Source organism: Condylostylus longicornis, unplaced genomic scaffold (genome assembly GCF_029603195.1).
Source record: "Condylostylus longicornis isolate FDR11 unplaced genomic scaffold, ASM2960319v2 ptg000046l, whole genome shotgun sequence".
NCBI classification, from domain to species: domain Eukaryota; kingdom Metazoa; phylum Arthropoda; class Insecta; order Diptera; family Dolichopodidae; genus Condylostylus; species Condylostylus longicornis.
This window is the reverse complement of record NW_026578015.1, coordinates 1,697,641-1,722,373: the sequence shown is the minus strand read 5'-3', so window position 1 is coordinate 1,722,373 and position 24,733 is coordinate 1,697,641. Positions and strand designations below refer to the sequence as shown.

At 23.6% G+C, this 24,733-nt stretch overlaps 1 protein-coding gene across 2 annotated transcripts in view; it reads right to left on the bottom strand.

Moving 5' to 3' along the window:
- Nucleotides 1-24,733, bottom strand: part of LOC129610660 (homeobox protein 5-like) — a 212,377-nt gene that overhangs the window by 182,586 nt on the left and 5,058 nt on the right. The window lies entirely within an intron of this gene.

Genomic DNA, 24,733 nt, shown 5'->3' with positions numbered 1-24,733 from the left:
AATAAAATATTGAGAATTTTCAGCTGTCATATAAACTAGATTTCGAAATAAATAACGAAAAAAATAAGAAAAATAAAATAAAAACAAAAGTATAGTAAAAATAAATATGACAAGAAAATGTAGAACAAAATAATAAAAGTCAAAAATTTTTCGAAAATTAACAATATTTTATTTTTTGTAGTTGGCAGCATTGCGATAACGAAAAGCAACATAGAAGAATATTAAAAAGTTTACTTATTTTTTTTTTTTGGATATTTCTTGTTTTTTTCAAAAATATCCTGGATTTTGTTGGGCTTTTTAATAGTAAAGAAAAGCCACTTTATATTCACAATATATAATTTTTATTATTGTGAATATGAGATAATTTCCCAGAATGGTAATTAATTCTCTTAAATGAAAAATTCAAACAACAGGTTTATAATATTTTATAAATTCCAATCACATTATTAATTTTATTTTAAAATAACCTGAACCACAATAAATTTTCCTTCCTAAATATTTATGAATTGTAAATTGTAATTTTATTTGAAATGATTAAATGAGAAAAATTTAAACAAAATCCAAATATTCATAGAATGAAAAAATTTCCTTTCACAGCGTCAAGAAAATTATTTTGTTATCAACATGTTTCGAATAAAATTTAAGCATAACAACATTCAAAGCTTATATTATGAATTTTACATTTTATTTTTTTTTAAAGTATATGGGAAATTTTTTACGAACGAAAAAATGTGCAAGAAATAAAAGCTTTCTTTATAAATTTAGAAAAGCTTCTTATAAAAACTTTTTGAATTAAAGCTTTAAAATAATATTTACTGCATTAATTTCTATTAACAATAAAAAAAAAAGGATATTTTCCTTGGATTTGTTTTATCATTTAATAAAGTTCTCGTGGCCAATAATTTATATACGAGAATAATGTATGTGTGTGTAAAGAAATTGCGGTTTAAACTTTTTAATAAATTTAATATACAAACACATATAGACAGTATATATTTTTGTTATATTGTCAGAATTATTGTTAATATGTTGTTTTTGTTCAAAAAAAAAATTTCTATAGGTACTTGCAAAAAAAACAAATCTCAAAAACCGCCTGAACTTTTCGTGAATAGAAAATCAGAGTATTTTGTGAATGTAGTAGTATTTTTGAAATGTTTAGAATTTTATGCTTTTACTATGTTAATATTGTTGTGTGTGTGAAAAATGAAATGATACTAAAAAGTTTTATAATCATTATGTTTATAAATATATGGAGAACACGTGTGGTATATTTCCTTTTTTTTTTTGTTTTATACCATGGGTACATAAATATTCGGCAAAAAAGCATTTTTACATTGCCAAAATTTTATTTATTTTTTTTACAACGCAAACTTTTTTTTGTTTGTTTTTTGCATATTGCGCTTTTTAAAATGAGCATAAACATATTTTACTTCGTAATTCTATGTTTCCATACATAAAATGATTTCGTACACATTAGGAAGGCGGTCGGGGAACGGGGGGGGTGAATTACTGATGGGTGTAATTTTGTGTATAACAAACAGATTTGCTTTTATTATTTTACTCCGTATTTTTTTTTATTTTTGTTGTTATTTAATGTCTTTTAAGTTTTGCTATAAATCACTATAAACCGGTTGATTTTTCCACTATATATGTCTATTAAATATCTCATATATTTGTTTATATTGTTGTTTTATTTACATTTTAATTGTATTGGTAAGATTGTATAGATACATGTATGTTAGTATTATTTTATTATAATTGTATTAATTGTAATTTGTAAGTTTTACTGAATTTATTTTTAATATGTACTTATAATGTACTTATAATATTCTTTTTTTTTCATTTAATTCCATTTCAATATCCTTATAATTTTATTACACTCTGTATGATTTATTAATGTATATTATGAAAATAAGAACCTCTTTCCTTTTACAATGTACTATATAATTTTAGGCAAATATCTCAGAATTATTATGAATTACATAATGAACAATAATTAATAACGAATTTATATAAATTTAAGAATTAATTTAATTCTTTAATATTATTCCTCTTACATTTCCCAGTTAGCTTATTAAGATTCTATTTAAATTAAGTGTCAAAGAATCAAATATAATATTGCACTGTAATATTAAATGCAAAAATTCGGTTGTACAAGGGTTTATAATAATATTTTAAGTATATATGTATACATTTAATTATAGAAATATACACAGAGAGTATAAAATAATGCATACAAATTCGCTTATATTATTAATTAATACATAAAAACACATAAAATTTGTAATAAATTAAAATTATTATTTTGATTTATAGATCATTAATTTCATTTGCAACATGCAGAACAAGACAAAAATATAAGCAAATAATGGGGAATTAACCATCACACCATTAGGAAGCAATATTATAATTGAATGCACATTAATATTATTTTTGATTATTTTGTGGACTATTTAATCATGTAAGTAGTATTAAATTTTATTTTTATGTATTTATTTGTTATTAAATATTATGTATTTTTTTTATATAAAAAATATTAATTTTAAAAAAAAATTGCATACTTTTAGGGGTACGATGTTAATAATTTAATTTAAGCATTCCAAACACAACAAGTTATTGTAACAAATATAAAATGCAACAAATTTGAGAAATATGAGAACATTTTTCTAATAAATTTTAATATATAAAGTTATTTTTGAAATATTTGAGGACTTGTAACTAAAATCAAGAGCAAAGCAAGTAGTTCGTTTTCATATTTACTCAAAATTTTGCTGAGATTTCCTGTTAGATATCAGTTTTCATGAACGTGGTGTGTTTTTTCCAATTTTTAGAAATCATATAGATTTGTTTTTCCCAAAAAGGGTTTTTCCAAATTTAACTGGACCCCCTTTTAAATCAAAAATACTTTTTTGGATTTTTTATTAAGTGGTTTTCATTCATTTTTCTTTATTTCCAAACAAATATTTTAACTTCAAATTTATACAACATTTTTATGCTTTAAGCCCCTTACCTAGTTATTTGCGTGTATTTACAATATTATTTTAATTATATACTGTATTAGAAAGTAGTTTCTCAATTTACCGATTACATTTGTTTCTCACTTAATCTAAAATTCCAAAAACTTTTCATAAATATTTAAAATTTCTGAATATTTCCTATAATTCACAAAGTGCACATTTTAATTCACTTAAAATTATACTAATCTGAAATTTATATGGTAATTTTTAAATATTTGTGTCTTAGGTCCAATATTACAAAATACTCCATTGTAAAATAGCATTAAATGTAATAGTAATTTTCTACTCAAGTAGTAATTTTTTAATGCAATGTAAACACAAATTTATTGGTACGGAATAATTTCAAATCATTTTAACAAATTTAAATATAGTTCCACAATAAATTATTTTATAGTCGAATTTATTCAAAAAAAAAAAATTAGACCAGGATAAAAAATATCCTTGCATTTGATATATTACGGTTATGCACTTGTCGTAATGTATTTAAAAAAAAAAATTATTTTTCTTCTTATTTTCTAAAGTTATTCACACAAAATTTCTTCCAATTCTCCAGCTTCTTATTTGCACGTAATGAAGACATTTTTTAAATACTTTGGTTGATATAACAACTATTTTATAACTGTTATAAACTACTACCATTGCATATAAACAAGATTATATACATACTTTTTCAATTATAATAATAGTCTTACAAAATATGCACATAGTGAGAAACAGAGAGTTAGTTAGAGAAATTGGCATGAAAAATAAGATAAAATTAAAGATGAAAGCAAAAAAAACGAGTCCTTTTTTCAATAAAATTTTCCTAGGATATACCAATAAAACTTTTATACATTTATTATTACTATTATGGGTGCTTATAAGAATAAGAACGAAAAAAAAAAATAACAACCCAGTAGGATATTTTGTTCAAATATCTTAAGGATAACAAAAAATTTGAATTTTCTTATGCCGTGTCTATAAAATGCATTACATACATAATCTACATACGTTTATATTATATAAGTAAAAATATATATTTTTTAATTTGGTATTAAGAAAACTGCAGGATATTGAAAGCATTTTTGCAAAGAAATAATATTATAAAAGCATTTTTTTTTTTTTAATAGAAGAGGTCAACAAAACTTCTTAACCTAAGTTCATATCAAATTTATTGTACAATGTACGTGTATAATGTCCTGAATATTTTGTTGAGAGGAAATTATTAACTTATATTTTATAAAAATTTTTTTTTTTTTTTGAAAAATACCCTCATAGACAGATTTTTTTCCTCTTTTTATATATTGTTAAAGAAATTACTTTAAAGTAAATGAGCATTTTGTATATTGAATAAAATAATAATACTTAAGAATACTAAAGAATAATAATACGGGAATACATAGTTCTATCTATTTCTATACAAAATATTTTTAGTATTGTATAAAGCAATATAAGGAGCCTTAACTATTAACTTTCAATGAGTAACTACTTGACATTACACATACACATAAAAAAAAAGTTAAGAATTGAGCAACAAATTCTTGTTATTCAATTAAAATAATTAGAGTTTCCGAATTTAATAAAAATATCATAGAATACAAGTTCTTAAGAAAGATATTAATTAATTAAAACAAACAAAATATTATAATAATTTTTTAAATTAAAAATAAAATAAATGTCATTTTTAAAATAAAAAATTAATTACGGCATTTTCTAAGAACGCCGTAATTTGTACACAATTTGTAAAAGTCATGGCTACCAATTAATTTTTGGCGCTTATGTCGTGAAATTCAGTTTTTGTTGTTAAGGCAACAGATTGTAATTTTTTTTACTGCATTTACAAAAAACATTAGCTGGCAGAAATAAGAAAAGGAGTGAATCTAATCACTATCAAATAGTTTAACAATTACAAAACCTTACAAAAAATTTAAGAATTTTTGCATAATTTTTGAAATTTTTTATTTATTTACTGATTCTTATTGTACATAATATGCCAGGTTTACATTGGAACTGTAATTTCCAATTGTCCGGTTTAATTTCCTGTTGGCTCTTAATTTTAAGAACCTTTTCTTTAGAATCAATAATAATTGAATATCATTGTAATTGAATTGGTCACAGTCCTAGCTATTTCGAACAAAATCGTAATAAATTTTCAAAATCGAAATGTATTTCACATTCAGTAGAACCATGCCCTTTATACACATAATTCATTTGAAAGTCTTATAATATTCCTGAATTAAACAAATGGTTTTAACATCACTTATGGGCAGAATATTAATTATTATACTCAAAACACTGTAAACACACTTTATAAAAATATTTTCTAATAATTTATTCTCATAGTAATTAGAACATTTCCATAATCTTTAACAAGAATTTATTACTTTATAGTCACTGCGCTCCATATAACCACCGACATATCCTCATTTAACACAAATATTATCTATGAAGTAATAAAAAATCCCATATTTTCTTTCAAAAACTTGTAAAGTAACTAGACCATTTAAAAGCTTAATTACTTTAACTGGTTTTTCTTTCTGGTTTTTCACCCATACATTATACAAATAGAACAAGTAACAATTTTTCATTTTCCTTAACTTTTTCATTTAAAAAAAAAAAATTTTACTTGCAAAGAAAAAACTTTTCATCCCACATAAAATTCAAATGGTCAATAATTATAGAGAAAAAAAAAACAGTGAGTACGAAAACTAAAAGTTTTTCTTGACCTATATTTCGAAAAGAGAACTATAAGAAAAAAACCAAAAAAATAAAAGGAAACTAGGAAGTTTTTGAGTGCATCTTAAAGGATTTTTTGCTTAAAAAATAAACACAAAGCTAAAATTATTTTTATCTACAATACTTGGTCTTCTTTTGTTCAAAAGTGTTATAATCCTTTAAAAAAAAAAAACAAGTACATTCAACTTTGAGTAATCTTTAAAAACGGGTCGAGGTTATCGGAATTTTAATTCTATTTTTGGTTACTTTTTTGTTGGTGTATGAAATAATAGAAATAGAATTAGAATTCAGGTTAAAATTTTTGAAAGAAAATCAATTTATGAGCAAATACAAATTTCATTTTGAAAATTTATTAAAAATTTCAAAGATTAAAAATAACAATATTTTTTGGCAATAAAGTTTTCAATTTTGATAATTGAATTAAGCCGAAATTCCTTCTTATTAGTTTTTGAAATTTGATCTATTAAATAGCGCAGCGAGTCCTCTTTTTAAAACAAGTATACTATACAAAATACGCTCTTAAAAACTTCGCTCTCCCTAGTCATTACATAACATAAAATATTTGGAATATTTCATATTTCTCTTCTCTTTACACTCATATACTAACAATAGTTTAATGAGTTTTATTTTTGACAGTTTTGAAAAATTAAAGTGTTGTGTTTTTTTGAGAATCGTATTATGGTTGGTTGTTGGATTAACGTTGCCTGTTCGACAGGATCACCGCACTCCAATAAGCACAAATATGTCGTTTTGCTATCACCAACCTGTGACCACCAGACCGTCATTGATCATACGAATACAGATGACCTATCTAAACCACCTGACCGGTTCTTTTAAGGAATTTATCCAAATCCCCGATGCCAATCTTCGATATCCCGTTCAGCATCGTCACTTTTGCTCTAACCCTCGTGGCTGAATCTTATTTCAATAAGCGATAAAAATATTAACCGTTATTTTTAGATTATTATAAACGTAAATCACTATTTTGTATTAATTGGTTTGTGTCCATGATAACTTAAAACTAATTTATAGAGTAACATACAATATTAGAATTACAATTACAGTTAGAATTGCAATTTCCATAAATTTCGAGAAATCTACTTCAATTAAAAATACTCAAATTAAAAAGTAATGAAGATTTAGTATTCTATAACTGACTTAAAAAACTCATTCAAATTCGATTACATATGGAGAATTTTTAGCATTCTCTCTATATACCTAATAAAAATTATATACATACTTTAAACAAAACATAGAAATAAATTTTTAAGTAAACTATATTCATTCCGTACAACTTATGCTTTAGTTAAGAAATTTAAAATAAAATCTACTTTATTGATTACTTATTTTAAAATCAAAATTCTTAATAAACTGGATATCGTAATAAGTATAAGTATATGTTTAGAAAAGTAATCAAACAAATAGAACTTGACATTTTATGATAATTTAATTAAGAAAGTGGAAAACAGGTGAAATAATTTATTCAAAAAAAATATATATATATATATATTCTTCAGTTTCTGCTAATGAAACCCATTTATCCTTAACAAAATTATTGGAAAATTGGAATAATTTGAATAATTTGAGAAAATTATGCAATACAGAAAAAAATAGAATCTCAAACCATTTTGGATAATCGAAGTTCAAAAAAAAAAAAACTTTAATCAAACTTTTGTATGAACAGAAAAATTTACATGATTTATCAATGAATATTACCTGAAATATACTGGTTGAATAAAATTAATCAAAGACCTGCCTACCTCTTAACAAAATTAAATCTTAAAAATCAAGAAAAAGTAAAACGAATGAAATTTCTACAATTTTTAAATAGAAAATAATTAAACTATTATGTTTGATCAAACATTGTTTGAGTTGTTTTTAGCAACAAAATGTATGACGGTTTCGGTTTGATTGATTACAAATTTGATTAAGGCCCAGCTTTTGAAATTTTGCATAAACTATTTTTTAAATTTAAGAGAAAAGAATGAGTTTAAATAAATTTTTTGAAATAACATTCAATACGAATGAATATCTACAAAATAATTTCATACCTTTTTAATCACTTCGAACATTGTTGTCAATTTGGAATTTCAAATTAAACTGTACAATGGTATTAGAAAAATTTACCAGCAAGCTATTATTTTTAAAAAAGCACTATCATTTACATATGATTTTAACAAAAAATAAGGTGAAAAGAGTATAGAGCTCTCTTTCTCGAACATTCTTCATACATTTGCCGAACTTTTATCGTAATAGTAAGAAATTCGTATAATTCAAACCATGTAAGCAACATTTCTTTTTTGAATATTTAAAAGGAAATACAATTCAGTATTGAACATGCCGAACAAAAATGGGGGTGATTTAAAATAATCAGGTTGTAAGAGGTTCTTGCAAAAAGACTTTGACTGTGCGTGTATGTTATTCACGTAAAAATGTATATGTATGTAAATATGTAAATAGATCGTCTTACATTTTGTATTCAATTGCTAAATTTGTTTCTGTTTTCCCTTTTATTAGCTTTTCAAAACAAAAAAAAAATAAAAGGATTTTTTTTTAAATAAAAATCTCGTATTGAAGAGTAAATCAATATATAAATATGTTTAAACATGTATGTGTTTATATGAATGTTATACCTTCTGTGTAAATACAGGAAATAACGTTGCTGATTTGATTGACTCTTTGATTTCGATATTATTTTCATTTAAAGAGCGTATATCTACATGTAAGAACTATAAGAGCTTATTTACTTTTAAAATAATGCAACATAATATAACAATATAACAATATAACAAAAATCGACTCACTAGTCACTTCACTACTCACATCGTATGTTCTCTTATTCAGAATTTACAACAATATACAAGCTAATATACGAATAATTCTGAGTTTACTCTCTATAAATATTTTACTCATACTCAGCCTTTATATAGTTTTATGCTTTGTATATACATATAACGTATATTACTTATAATGTAGGTAAAGCGAGCACTTATTATAAGCGTTCATTCTAAATTGTTTGTATAATATGTATGTAGAATAAAAATGTCTTAATAATAATGCTCATGTTTTTAACAAAAAGAAAAATAAGAGAACAAAGTTAATCAAAATGCAACTCACATATTAATATACAAAAAATTTATAGAGGTATGTAACGCAGTATATGCGTATACAAAGGAGAAAAATTTTTTTTTGATTTATCATCATTAAGAGAAAAAGTGAAAATCAATAAAAAAAAATCTTAAATATTTTAATATAGTATTTTTGCTTAATAATATACTACAAGTATGATTATATGTCATTATATGAGAGCAGCATTATTAAATGGCTTCAGTAAAGAGATTTAATATAACAGATTCTTATAACATGTGTAAGAAATTAATACGGAAGAGGAGGAGAGCGGAAATTTTATGTTTTATAATATCTATACTACGATAATTAGAGAGAAATGCTCATTCATTTCTTCTGAAGTATAAAATTTGTAATTTCCTCTCTAATCTACCTATATAGAGATCAAATTTAATTCTCGACAAATTTTTCTTTACGAAAATTAAAATTAAATAATGCTGTTTGTAGTTTCGTTTACAGCCAAGCATTTATAAATGTAAGCAAGCCTGTTCTGAAATATGTTTGTTACTAAATTTCCCGTAATAAGAGTCTACGAAAGAGATTTTCGTGTATGTTTGTTTTTTTACTCGAAGGGAGTCGGGCTCGGTTTGTAGCACATAACGATATCATCGCATGTCATGCCGTTATACTGATTGATTTAAGGTCGTTAAAATGAAGTATAGAGTAAAATACGATTTATTCACCATATGCTATAGCAATCTTTGGTCATCGAGTGCGCTATGAGATCGGTGGGTGTCTACATCAATGTGGAGTAGGAAAAAATATTTGGGGGTTTTAATTTCGAAATCGTTTACGTATTTCGAAATAAGCAAATGAATTCTGCTCACTTTCAGTTCTGCACGCATTCAAATTTCAAATCGAATGAAATTATTTTTAACTCTAATGCCATACTAAAAATCTTATCGCATGTTATTCTTATTGAATTTGAATATTTCTTCAACTTCTTAATAAATTTCAATGTTTGCTTGATTCTATCGAATTATATGCCATATCCTTCAAAAGTTATAATTAATAATTTGAATCAAAATTTTGGGAATAAATATGAAAACAATAATTAAAAATAACAAACTAACAAATTCGACTGTCAAAATAAGTATAATGCACGTGTATACAAAAATGCTTAAAAGGTTTCCTCGGCAACATGATATTTTTCGACAAACTGAAAACAAAAGCACAAACTAAAAAAGAACAACAATCAAATCATTTAATTTAACAAATTGAATTCTTTAAGAACCACTTTTCATTTATGTTCAATTAAATCGGTAGCTTATACGTTGTACACTTTTATTTCGTTTTCGTCATTCCTTGTTGCTTAAATTTTTTCATTAAAAAAAAGAACTAGGAAAAATATTAAAGACTATGGCATTAAATTATTCTCTTTCAGCCAGCCCAATTGAATTTTTTCCAATATTTTTTTTTTCTTTTGCTATTTTTGTTTTATTTTTGCTACTTTATTTCCTTTACTATCACTAAAAATGTTTATAAAATAAAAATATTTAATCAATAAAAGAAAAAAAAAAAAGGAGTAAGAAGAAGGAGAGGAGGGGAGAGAGAGAGAGGAAAAAAAGTTTAATCAAACTATCTGAAAAGTTTAAATAAGCGGAAATAATTTTTTTAGGTATCCGATTTTTTTTTCTTTTCTTTCCCCTTTTTTTTAAGGGTCTCAATTTAGATAAAAAAGAAATATTTATGTTAGATCTCCCCCTTTTATTTTCAGCCCCTTAACGGAAATGTTAATCGATCAATTTTCTATTCTACTCCTCACTTAATAGTTGTTACTTATTATACGAGTAATAGCAGAGAAAGCAATGACGTTGATCGTGTTTATAATTCGTGCGAAGCAGTCGGCAGAAATTGTATATTTGGGTTTTTTTAATATTCTTAAACCGAATGAGTGCAAGTTTGTTAATAATTTTTGAAAGGTTTCAAGAAGTGAAAGCAAATTTGCTTTTAACTTCAACATTTTATGAGCTGCTTGTCTATATTTTTGCTGTTCTTAGTAAGAGTTTTGCATTTTTATTCGAAAATTTTATTTAATTGTATTTTAGATACGAATTTGTTTTTGTCGCAAATTAAAAGGAAATAGAGGGTATTTTTGTTATTTCTCTTTGTTGCCAAAACATGAGACTATTGTCTTCTGTTTTCTCTTTTTTGTTCTCTCGCAATTATAAGTGCCATGCCACTGCCATATAATAAATTCAAATAGTGCTAGATAAGGTGGAGACTTGGAACAAAGACCGTTAGAATTTTTGGTGTATTAAAGCTTTTTGGGCCCGAAATAGCCTGCTGGGTAACTTTATTTTTGTTACAATCGCAGTTTGACAAGTATGACGAGATTTTGACGTGCGAATTGCAATACTTCTTTGAAGTATACCAGACAATTTCTGTCATATTACAGATAGTGATAAACTTGAATACAAAAACAATGACCTGATTACTTGAAAGTCTTCCCATCACTGTTATATAACTTAGTGCTTGTATTTTATTTTTACGACAATTGTTGTACATATAAAAATCAATTTTAATGTTTTAACCCGAAATTTAATGCTATCGATACCTTATGTTCAATTTAAGTTTTTTGTTTTTTTGTCTTCTCTTTGGCTATTCTTTAACAACAATTTTTTTTTTTGTTAGTTTAGTTTTTGTTTCAAACGATTTATTTATGTCATTCACAATCACAGTGATGATAAATAAAATCGCTTAAATGGACATAAATAATCCATGTTATTCCCAAAGGGAGAAAAATATAAAGCAAAAAAAAAATATTATAACATGGTTATTTTTTTCTCTCTACACATTTTTGGCTGGCTATTCTCTTATTTTTTTTTCTGGTTAAAGTACCTATTCCACATGATTTTCACTCATATTCTATAAATGGTTTGTAATAAAAACAAAAAACAATTTTTATGTACATGAGTGTAAACATAGTTTATATTCACACCTATAGGTGGTCTTGTAAATAAAAGAAATTCAATGAAGTTTTTAAAAGTAATAAAATTTTTGTCTTTTTTTTAGATTTGGAATAGATTTATCACTTAAACAAAACTAAGAGCCGAGCTGGAGCATGCACGAGGAATCAAAATATCAGCTAGAATATAGAATAGACCAAGGACTTGGGTCCCATCGCTTTATTTAAAAGTTGCTTTTGAAATTTCCCAGTAAAATTGTAAGATTAAAATGGCTGGCTGAAACACGTTTAAATATGGTCTAGTGATATGAAGCGTTATACCGTTATCTCCTTAGATGAATCAAAATTCAAGCTTAATGTTGGTGATGGATGGCTAATACGGTACGAAGGAAAACTGGCGAACAATTAAAAGCAAACTGTATTCAAGAAACACCTAATAAAACTGAGAATATAATGGTTTGTTAATGCCTTGCTATGGGAATACTTTCACAACTTTTTTATTTTTAGGAACATATTTGCGACCAATGCTGCAAAACAACACCAGACCTTTGGTTTAACAGCAATAATAACCATTTTTCAAAGGGTCCCGATTTTTATGAACACTTGCAGTATAATTAACTGGAATTTCTTCTGTTCAGATACACCTATATTTCTATGAATAATTTGAACACACTTATTATATACAAGAAAATGAAATTATTTACGGGATAAACCCTGTAAACTTATTAAAATATTTTTTCTTCCTTCTCATACATATTCAACAGTATATCATAGTATCAATTTTTATATTTACTTGCTTCCATATTACTATATGTTTAAGAATATTTCCTGTTAAAGTTTATGTTTAACAAAAAAAAAAAAATAAAAATCACATAAAATCCTAAATCAATAAAATGATATTTATCCTTTTATATATGTATATGTAGATGATGCTTATACATGACAAATATATGTAGGTACATAATGTACACATAGAAATTTAAACACATTCGAGTATATGACTGTATATAGTCATCAGTACAATGACTATTAATGATTTCTTTCTTAATAGTCATCAGCCCCATATAATCCGCATATATATTGGTACAGTTGTTTGTTAAGTTAAAGAGAATTGAAGAAAAAATCTATTTTTCATTTTGTTTTTTTTTTTTGTATTTTCTCGCTTTAAGTGAAAATCCTACTTTAATCCTTTAGATATTGTAAAATTCCCGATTGAATATGATTTTCTATCATATGCGCCAGATAGGATAAATGTGCCATATACCGTATATAACTTTGGTATTTTATATTATACTCTTAAATGAAATTTAGTATATGAGATTAATTGTAATGATATCAATGTAAATTTTAAAATTTTATTGTGATTTATTCGTGACCCAAAAAGTTAAAATAAACTAAATGATTTTAGTGTTATGCAAGACGAAAAATATGAATATGAAGAAGAATATGTATGAGAGGAAAATTCAAATTTATTTTAATTTCAAAATACATATCTGTATATAGTTATGCAGTCTGTGATGGTTCCATAAAATGATACCTCATATTAAATTACATTTTCAGTTGCTACGTTAATTAAATTGCTAGTTTAATTATTAAATTAGAACAGATATTGAATAAATGCGTGCCATAATATTCGTATGTTATACTAGCAGAATGTACAGAAGGTATTTGTAGAAGTAGAAGGTATTTCATTATATACACGAATTGCAAAATTTTCTTTGAAATATAGTACATGACTTTAGTTTATTAATGCTCAATGCAATTCAAACCGATTTTAAATTTTCAAGATTTAGATAATTCCAATTTACAAACAATACTATCGAAATTGCATCAAGTAATCACAGAAAAAAAAATGGTAGAGGAAAGCAGTCATCAGTTTTCTACACCTGGCATGAACGTTCATTACAACCCCCGAAAAATTTCCCAAGCTTTATTGAGTTTCGTTTTCTAACCCGAAGACATATTCAGCTAAAGGCAATTTGTATAATAAAAAATATGTAGCCAATCAAATCTATTAGGACTAGAATTTTTTATTTATTTTAAAAATTTCTTTCTAAATAGTTAATAAAGTAATTTTGTTGTTTCTTTTTAGATAAATTGTTGAAAATGATTGGAAAATAACGAAATGCCAAGTAAAAAATTTCAAATTTCCCTTTATCCACATTTTTTCTGGAACTACTCAACACTTTCGATGCAATAAAGTTGGTAATAAAATTGATATTTTTAATTTCAAACTATTTCCTGAAATGTCTTTGGCAAACATAATCTATTTTACTTCTTAATTCGGCAAATAATCCTGTAGAGCTTCTATAGAATCTAAAAGTTTTTATATTAAAAATAAAGAATTTAAAAATAATTGAAATTTTAGAAAAAGAAAATTTATTCAATTGGAAGAAGAATAGAGGAAGGTTATATTAAATAATTCAATATTAAATTCGATCAACCGAAAGCAATTACCGGTTAAATTAAATTTAACAGACTTAAATACACAAAAAATAACCATCTTTTATTTTATTAAATTCATCCCAACTTCTCTCTCTCTCCTACATTTTTCGCAGTCATAATATGTCTGATACTTCTTTTAATTCCCTAAAAGAAGAAATTTATTTCTATAAAATTTATATTTAAAATATTTCAATAGAGAACCCTTTAAAATTAAAGTGATTCTTTGTTTTTGCATCATTTAATGTATAAAATGACTCAAACTGATTAATGGTAAAAACCTGAATTGCAAAGTATTATATAAATAAATATGATAAATCTCTAAAATCTTTAAGGATATTATTTGCAATCCTTACATATATTATGAGCTTTATGTACGAAGCAAATATTGTACAAGAGTTTTGGTTCATAATTTTGTACATAATATAATGAACGGGTAATAAAATTATATAAGAATAATTAAAAATAGTTATTCATAGTCAAATTTTCCCCCTATATCTTTTTAACTATTATTAACTTCAAAAAATTTTTTTCTTTATTTGAACCAAGTAAATATAGTATTTTGTAAATAAAATTGGCGACCGACTCGTTAATATTTTGCAGACAATGCAAAATAAAAAGTTTTTTCGTTATAGTCTATTTTAAATATTCATCTACGTATGTACGTGAGTATGTGGAGGTCTTGGAAATTTTGATTATTGTTTGAAATTACTAAGTATATAAAAATAATTTCTATTTTTTTTTTATTGATTTTATACAATTTTTAAATTAAAAAATTGGGAATAAAATGTTCGCGAACTTGGATTACAAATTTGAAAGGCTTTTTCCAAAAACTGAGCGATAACGCCCGAATTGATGCAAGGTACTATTGCATTCTACCCCTGCTCTTAATATTTGGAAATGTTAAAGAAATTTAGCTGGATTAGAATTATTGTATAAGGGAGGGATCATTTTGAACGCTTTATTCAAAAGATCTTTGAAATATTATATTTTTGTTAATGGCTTTCATCAAACCCATGAAATTGGAAACCCAGTGTGGCTATAAAATTAGAAAAAGCTGTAATGTTATGTGACTCGTTACGTCAAATTAATGTTACTGAAAAATTACAAGTTAAAAATTGAAATTTTTAAAATTTTAAAGCTTTGTGATTTTGAATATTGAAAATTTTCATTTTAAAATCATGTAATATCAAAAATGGTGGAACTTGTAATTATCGTGAATATTTATAAGAAAGCTCTTGTTCTGAGTTTTTCAAATCAAATTTAGTAATGCATCTATCTGACACACAAACAAACTAAAATTTCAAAAGGGAAAAAGCAGAGAGTCGAGATTGATTTTAAGCCCCTCTATTTCAGAGCCCGTTAAATTGTGAATATTGTTTCTCAAGCAGAATTTCACCTATACTCATGAAGTTTTATGCGAGGTATGTCGTATTCTTAAAAAGCGAACATCACGTATTTGTTTCGGGAAGTACTAATATGTAGTCTAAGGTAATAGTAAAGAAAATAGATTTTCAATCAAAAAACTATGAAAAAAATTCAAAAACTCTCGAGGGAAAATTTTATTTTTACATAAAATTCATTTTTATCATTCATTTATTTACTTTATATACACAAAGTTTATACATATATACATATATAGCTGATTCATCCCGTTAATTATAAGATGTCCTTGCATATTTTTCACAAATCTTTTCCAAATAATTTTAGTATTATATAAATTTGGAAAAAAAAAACTATAAATTTCCTAAACCACTTGACTTTAAACTTTAATATAAAAATTAATTTCATAAAGTATTATGTAAGCCTATGACAGAGTTCAAACCGCAATGATCCAACGTAGCATAGCAACAAAATTCCTTTTAATTTATTTTGTTAGTTTTTCCTTGTAAAATTTTCCACTACAACAAATTCTTAAATGTTGATGTCGCGCGGCATAAAATTTTTACAAAAAAATAAATAATAAAAGAATAAAATAATATGAGAATCCTGCAAAGAAGTAAAACAAACACACCATTTCTCTCTATTGTGTACACAACCAATTATATTAAAATAAAATTAAAAAAACCATTCCTGCTTACAAAATAATAGTGGATGTATGTCTGTATGTATGTATGTACGTTAGAGATGAGATTATAATAGTGCACCCATTGTACCCATCGCAACCATTTTTTTTTGTTTTAAATTCTTTCTGATTATTTTACACCCAAATAACTCATAGGTTTTTTTTTCTCTATTTTTTTAGTTGGTAGAAAACTTTGTAAAAGACGAAAGAGAAATAATCATTGGAGACAAAAATTAAGCATTGGAGACAAAAGAGAAACAACAAAGAAAATAAGAGGCGGAGTGTGGTGGTAAATGAGAAGCAAAGCTACATTAAAAACTTTAAAAAAAACCTTTTGCATACAAATGTGTTTAAATTAAAAATTTTGTCACAAAAATCTCAAACTCCAAAAAAACTAAAACTAAAATGATATCATCTGGGCTATAGAAGGGGTAGGTTGGTACGTCGGTAGGTAAGTAAGTAGATAGTGTACTGGAGATGAATTTAAAAGGATAAATTTTATTTTTAAATTTTTTTTTTAGTTTTCCATTGCGTGACATGCTGGAACAGGATATCCCAGTTCTCTCTGATACGAATTTTTGTTGTATAAATATAAAATCAAAAAAAAAAAAAGATCTGGCGTGAACAGCACATAACCGATCGCATTGCCAAAGTTTTGCATAAGATTATGAAGATTTTCTTTATATAACCTAAATACATTTTGATGTCTGTGATTTGATTTCCCTGCAAAGTTTCCTATAAATAATTTCGTTAACAACCAGAACTTATTAAATTTCAAGAAATTCCATCAATTAGTTTGTAAGATAAGGTCAAATATGTAAAATCGCCGGTTAGTGAAAGTTATGTTTCCGAGCCGTGAATTTACTGGTTCATTGTTTTATATTTAATTATGAAATTTTAAGTGAATTTTTTAGATTATTTCTCTGTATATTAGCAAAAATATAAATTCGGCCTGCAGTAAAAGTCCATTTGTTGATACCTGATTTCCTCAAAAAGTTAGGTGACTTCCTGTATTGTCAGGCGAAGCTGACAAATTTAAGAATAGAAAATTTAAGGAAAACACGATTATTACTTTTTAAAAAATTAGTTCAGCCGAATTTGAAATACTTGCCTGACAAACAGACCGACTAAATAATCAACCGAAATTCTGCCGGAAACTTGACATGTAAAATTTAGTGCCATCACATTATCTCTCTCTTATTCAATGCACTGCGGTCGTTAAAAATGGAAAATGTAATGATAAAAAGTACACATACAATGCAAATAAATATTATATAACAAAAAGTGTACGGAAAAAACTAGTACACGTACATTACAAATACAAAAATAAAAAAATTTTATTTACTCATAAATGAATACATGCTTACATACGTACATATATAACAATTTATAATAAAATGAGAAAATAAAATGCCGGTTATTTTTCTTCCCTGTGTGACTGACTGGGATTTTCTCGATTCCTTGTTTTTTTCTTTTTTTTTTTTTTGTATATACAAAACGAAACGAATATAATTTTGTAAATTACAGTCGTCGTCTCATCATGTCTGATTTAAGTTTTTTTTTTTTTTTTTTTTGAAATTATTTACTGCATTTAATCATTAATATTCCGTATTTTTTTTTTCGAACTCTAAAAAAAAAATCTCTTTTATACCCCATATATATATGTAATTTATATACGACCCGGCTTGATTTCTATGCCTTTTTCTCATTCCCTTGCCGTCTCTCTGTCTCTATATCCTTTAAGCATTGTAATCGGTATATTGTAGTATTGCTACGTGATTTTCTCCTCAACACGTTCTATATTTTATATAATACTCACCTCTCTACTGTAAAAATGTTTATATTATAATATTTTATTCTAACACTGATGATATTTAAATGGTATGTCTATTGTTAACAATTACGGTATTTTTTCTCTTTTTTATAAATTCTCTTTTATGATGTGATTTTGTAATAAATTTACTGATACGTTTGTAATGTTATTTAATTGATAAATATTTTGAAAATTCAAGAAATTTTTGTATATAGAAAACTCTAATAAGAGAATGAAATAAGAAGGCAATTCATTAAAGCACAATATTAGAAAAAAAGTACTATTAAGAGAGAAATGAAGAGAATTATAACTCTAATATTGAGTAACTCAGATAGCTGACCTACATATATTTAAGTTTTATGTCTCGGTTAGGTAACATCCGGTGATTGCAATTTAAAAAAATTGATTCTCAATAAAATATGCCTTAAAAATTAATCACCATAAATTTTTTCTAATGCCACTCACTTTAATATTATTTAAAAATAAATTCCTCAATCCAATCGCCCTAGTTCCCACAATTTTCGAGTTCAAATATTCGGAAACTTATTAAATACAATATCCTTAAAGCATTCACCCTATATCCTAAAGTCTACACCCTTAACAATTCCAAATTTTTCTCTCTTATATACAATAGATACATTATGTACATAGTTATTTTTATTAATATAAAAATAATAAAATGAAAAAATAAGGAAACGAAGTGTATAAGTATAGTAAAACCGAACTAGAATAGAGAAAGATAATTTGAAGTTTTCAATTGAATTCAAAGCGTTTTTTTTCTATATTATAAAAATTTTCTATTTAATGACTGCATGCTGATTCCAAATTGAAAAAGAAATAAGAAACAGATATAAAAATAATAATAAAAACAGAAGAAGAAGAAGACACAAAAACATTTGAATTTTAACAAAATACAAACACATAAAAAAAGGACATAAGCGACATACTCCTATATTAATGCAGAGGAAGAAAAAAGAAAAAGGAATTTTTTTCGGTTTTTGCCTTTCCATTTTAATTCTCTTGAATAAAAACTGATGACGCGTTCTGTTTCTGTTTTGCTCCCATCCCCCCCTTCCCTCTCTCTTTTTCACATTGCTTAATTTTTTTCTCCCTCATTTTTATTATTATTTTTATTGTTATTGTTATTATCCTTTGGATTTTTTACTCTTATATTAATTTTTTTCTATCATTTTTTGTTTCATTTTAGAAATTCTGCAGGAAAAAAAAGTCTAAATAAATGGGAAGCGCATACAAAAAAAAATGACACTCACACACACAAATAAATAGAAATTTCTACATTCAACATTCAAACTAGAATGAGAAGAAAATAATAATGATAAAAATAAAAAGGATATATAAGGATATTAGACAGAAAACAACAAGAAAAGAAGAAAAAAATAATAAAAATCAGAAAAGAATTTTTCTTTTTTTTGATTTTTAATTCAAAAAAATAAGAATTTTTTTCTGTTTTTTGTTTTTATTTTTTTACAATTTTGTGATTCATAAGTTCTTTTTAGCTTTTTAAATTTTTTCTGCTTATTCTGTTCATTTAAAATTTTTTTTTTTTATATTGTTGATTGGACGAAAAAAATATTTTTAATAAGAATTATAAAGAGTAAGAGATTTTATATATTTAAGCATCCTGCTATACTTATTTTTGTATTTTAAATTCTTATGCAGTAGAAAAATTTATAATTTAAATATTATTAAAAAAATCATCGAATTTATGTATGGAAAACAAAACAAATTAGAATTTAGGTTAAGAATGCTTAACAATTTGTTAAGAAATAAGAATTATTATAAAGATCTGATTTGGGGACCTTTACATAAGAAGCATGTTAATTTTGATAATTTATGATTTGTTTGAATAAAATTATTTGAATTAAAATTTTAATTAAAATTGTTAATTGAAATACAAAAATAATAAATTTAGTTGGACTTGTAAAATCAAATTAATTTCGTATATTAAATTTGAATTTGAATTCAAATTAATAGAAATTTAAATAAATTTAATAAAATTCCAAGAAGAGGTCCTAATATGGAATAAAGTAGTTGTGAATGTAATCATATTATTGAAATATTTAGTTAAAAGTTCTACAGTATCAATTCTAATTTCTGAAAAATATTTGTTCACATTTTCTTAAAATAAATTAAAATTATTGATAAATTCTATTGAATTTAGTTGCTGTCATTTTTAAGTAGCAACACACCCAAATTCCTTAATTTTGTCAGTATCATAGTTAGTCTACTGTAATTATAACTAATAACTTAAATTGTTTTTGATAAATTTTAATTTCTATCATTATTTTAAACATAACTATAAAGATTTTATAAAATGCAAGTAAATTTTTCTGTTGTACGACAGTAACCAATGCCAAGATTCCATTAAATTTTAAATGAATACTATGTGTATATGACCTCAGAATGAATTATTAAATATCAATATTATATTAATTAATTGTCTCTAATTTCATTCACATTTAATATTCATACACAAAACAGTATCTACGCATATCACAATTATGTGCTGTGGCATGAAAAGTTATGTGGAAAAACTTTAACATTTCAATTTCTGTGTTGCATATGCTTATTACTATAATATTTTAATTATTTCCATTATATTAAATTTGCTGTATAGTAATATAATATAATATAACAAAATAAAGTACATATTTTTAAATAGTGATTATTTTTCTATATACTTATCAGACACTCGTAGATACCATCTAATTTTATATAAATTATAATAAAAATTTACTCACATTCTTATAAGACATGTAGTATGATAATTATACGTAAATCCCAACCTTGTAATATTATACAATGTTGCAATTGAAAAAAAAAATCCTTAATTCAATTTATTTATAATCTTTTAACTGAATTATTTTCTAGAAATTGCTTATATCCTTTATGGTAACTAGTTTGTTGAAATAAAAAAAAAAATGTAGGTGTTATTTTGAATAGTTTAAGAATTAAATATTGCTTTTATTTTAAAATTTATATTTAATTTAGCCTTGAAAATCTCTTTTATAATGGTTTTTTTGTATAACTTTAAAAATAATAAATATCATTTTAAAACAGTCATTATACATAAAAAATCACATATAATCATATAATGTTCATCTCTAGTAAATAAGAATGAAAATATATTTGAATTTTTGAGATTTTAACTTGTAGGTGGTTATATTTACATAATATTGGGTGGGTTATATGTAAAATATTGCGCATATTATAATAATCTTGTTAATTTAAGATTATTTAAATTTTCAAGTAATAATTCTTTGAGGATAAATAAAATTTTATTAAGGATTAATTTTAATTGTTAAGAAAGTGAATAAATTTTATTTAAATCAAGTTAGAAATTCAATTGATACTGTAAAATTTATGGATCTATAGTGGTTCAAATATTGTTTTAATTAAGAAACAATTACAATTTATTGAAATAGACAAAAACACAAAATTTGAATATGTAAAATTATTTTAGAAATTAATTGTAACCACTTAATTTTATTAAGAATTTTAATATTAAAACTATTTCATGTATAGAATACGAATACTTTCCGCCTGACCTCATACAAATATTATTTAAAGGGCTAATAATCTTAAGCATATTTTAATTTATTCGTTTGATTATATATCACAATATTTAAAAAAAATTACTTTAGCATAAATCACGGTAAATATAGAAATTCCAAATAATTTTTTTTTTCATGCATCCTTAATCAAAATCGGTCTTAAATAACACGTCACATGAATATCAATAAATTCTATTTATTTTCTAATTTTTGAATTACTGCATCTGCTTTATATTTATATGACCTTATTTTTTTTAAATCCTTTATCAAATTTTTTATCAATATATCCCTTACATTATATAATATTATATATATATATATAATTTTTTGTAAAAAGAAGTTATAACATGCAATTTAATATTAAACATTTGGTGACATTACGTGATAATAATTTTTAAAATATAATTTTATAAAATTTGATATTTTATTTTAAATTTTCTACATTCTCTCTTTATACTTGTAAATCTCGTATCCTATACAACTTAATTTCTTTTGAATCTTTTATAATAAAAGTATATTAAACAAAATTATTATGATTTTTTAAATAAAAATCTTAAATTTGATTATGATGTATAATATCTTTAAGCAAGATTATTTTTGCTTCTTTTGCTGAATTTAATATATGAAAAAAAGATAAAAATGACTTCAAATTTAAATGAAATTCTAAAATTTAATAAAATTAAATTCAATCACGTATACATTCGCAATTTTTTTTTTAATATTTATAACAAATTAAATAATTCATTCAAATTAAATAATATCATAAGAATTTCAAAAAGCATTCCGAAAGAGCATTATTAAATTATAATTTAATTTTAATATTAAATGCAACTTATACACCAAATAAAATAATTTAATAACAATAAAAAAGTAGCATAAATGCTATTGTCACAAAAGACGTGCTACTGTGCTTGTATTCATCATTTTGTTTTTTATACAATAATTTCAAATATTTTTTCATTATACAAGAAATTGATTTTTTTTTTTTTTTCAATTTCAATAAACTCTGGCATAATATTACTCTTGCATTAATATTAATAGAAAATTTATTATGATATAGTTTATATTTTAAAATATTATCTAAATAATAATTATAGAAATTAAATAGATAGAATATTAAAAATAACGTTTAAAAGTTATTCAAATAATTGCAAAAATTTTGGCACGTGTATCATTCTTATTTAAAATATTGTTTAAATGGGTCGGTTAGAAAATATTATTGAAAACTAAAATAAAAATAAATAGAATTTTGCATATTTATTTCAAAAAATTGTTATTCTTTTTTAAATTTTAGTAAATACCTAATATTTAAAATGAGAAATTTAAAATATGAGATTTATTTATTAAAATGAATTTGAAATTGGAAATTAAATTGAAATATTTGAAAAGAATGCATGAAATTTAAATGGCAAAATATGAATAATTTTAAAATTTTTTTAATATTTTTTTTTTTTAAATTGAAAATAATATGGTTATTATTTTAGTCAAAAATATTTATTAATAAGGTTTCTATAGTTTTATTCTAAGGTTAAAGTTTAAGATTTTTGTTTTTCTAATACATGTTTTAATTAGAAAATATTTGTTACTCTTGATTTCAGAAAGGTTTAAAGATTGTAGCTCGTAATCGGGTATATCTGCACAAAGACTACTATAAATCTCTCTACATCTTTTCAATATTTTAGCATTTTAAATTAATTTTAATTAGCTTATTATTATAATCACAATTCTAATATAATTACAATGATATTAATTTCAAAATAATTGCTTTTAAAAAACAAACAGGTTATTATATAATTAATTTTAAAATATATATTTTTTTTTTTTAAATTTAATAATTACATTTAATTACAATATATTTTATTTAAGAAAATAATAATAATGATAAGATATATTTTCATAAAATCCATTTTTTTCATAATTAACTTGAATTTTTTGTAAAATTAATATAACAAATATAATTTATTATAATTTTTCTTTATTAATTAACTTATTATAACACTATATATATGTACACTATATGTGTGTTATACTGTTATACTATTTAATATTTTAAATTCTCATATAACATTAAAGGAAAACTTTTTTGAAAAATAACAAGAAGATAAACTTTTAATCGAAATTCATTTCAACTTTTTGATATTTCATAAAATAAAAAAAATAAAAAAATAAAATTTATAAAGCCCTTTATCCTTACAAAAAAAAAAAAAAACTTTCTTTTACTAAATTCACAGAAATCCTTCAGAAGTTTTTCATTCTTATTTCGCTTTTTCTTTTCTGTTTTAATTTTTCTATTTTATTAATTAAAATGTAAAATAATTTTTACTTCATTTTATTTTTATAAAAGAATTTCAATATGCATAAAATTTTTCTATAAAATTTTTTAATAAATAAAATTAAGAAAATTTTTCATTTTAATTAGATTTTAAAATTTGGTTTTTTTTTTACATTTTCTTAAAAAATATTAATTGTAAGGTTGAAATAAATTAATTAATTTGTTAAATTGTATAATAAATAACAGAAACAAGAATATTGTTCAAGTTCTAAAATTTCAAGTAAATTAATAGAATTAGTATTTGAACCGTATAATGCACTCCTAAAATTCAAGAGTGTATATAAGGATTTTTTTAAAAAAATTAATTATTTATTATTCTTCTCAAATTTTTCAAATCGAAAAAAAAAACACTGATTTTTTATGTTTTCAAAGAATAAAAAGTATTTAAATTTAAAAATAATAAAAATTATTAAATTTCAATTTTTAATCGAGATCAAAAGATTAAGTATACTTTTAAGCAAAAATTTTAATACTTATATGTTATGATATAGAATTAATTTTAATGTTAGCTTTCATTTATCATTAATATTTTCGGAATAATGTAGTTTTCATGTAAATTATTGTAACATAAATTTATTTACATTTAAGTAAATTGAGTAAGTAAATTGCATTATCGGATCGGGGTATTAGGTAATGTGGCATAATAAGAATTTCGGTTTGATGCTTAGAATTTCCAATTTCGAAATTGAATATATTTTGAAAATCTCAAAATTCAAGTGAATTCCGACTAACAGAATATG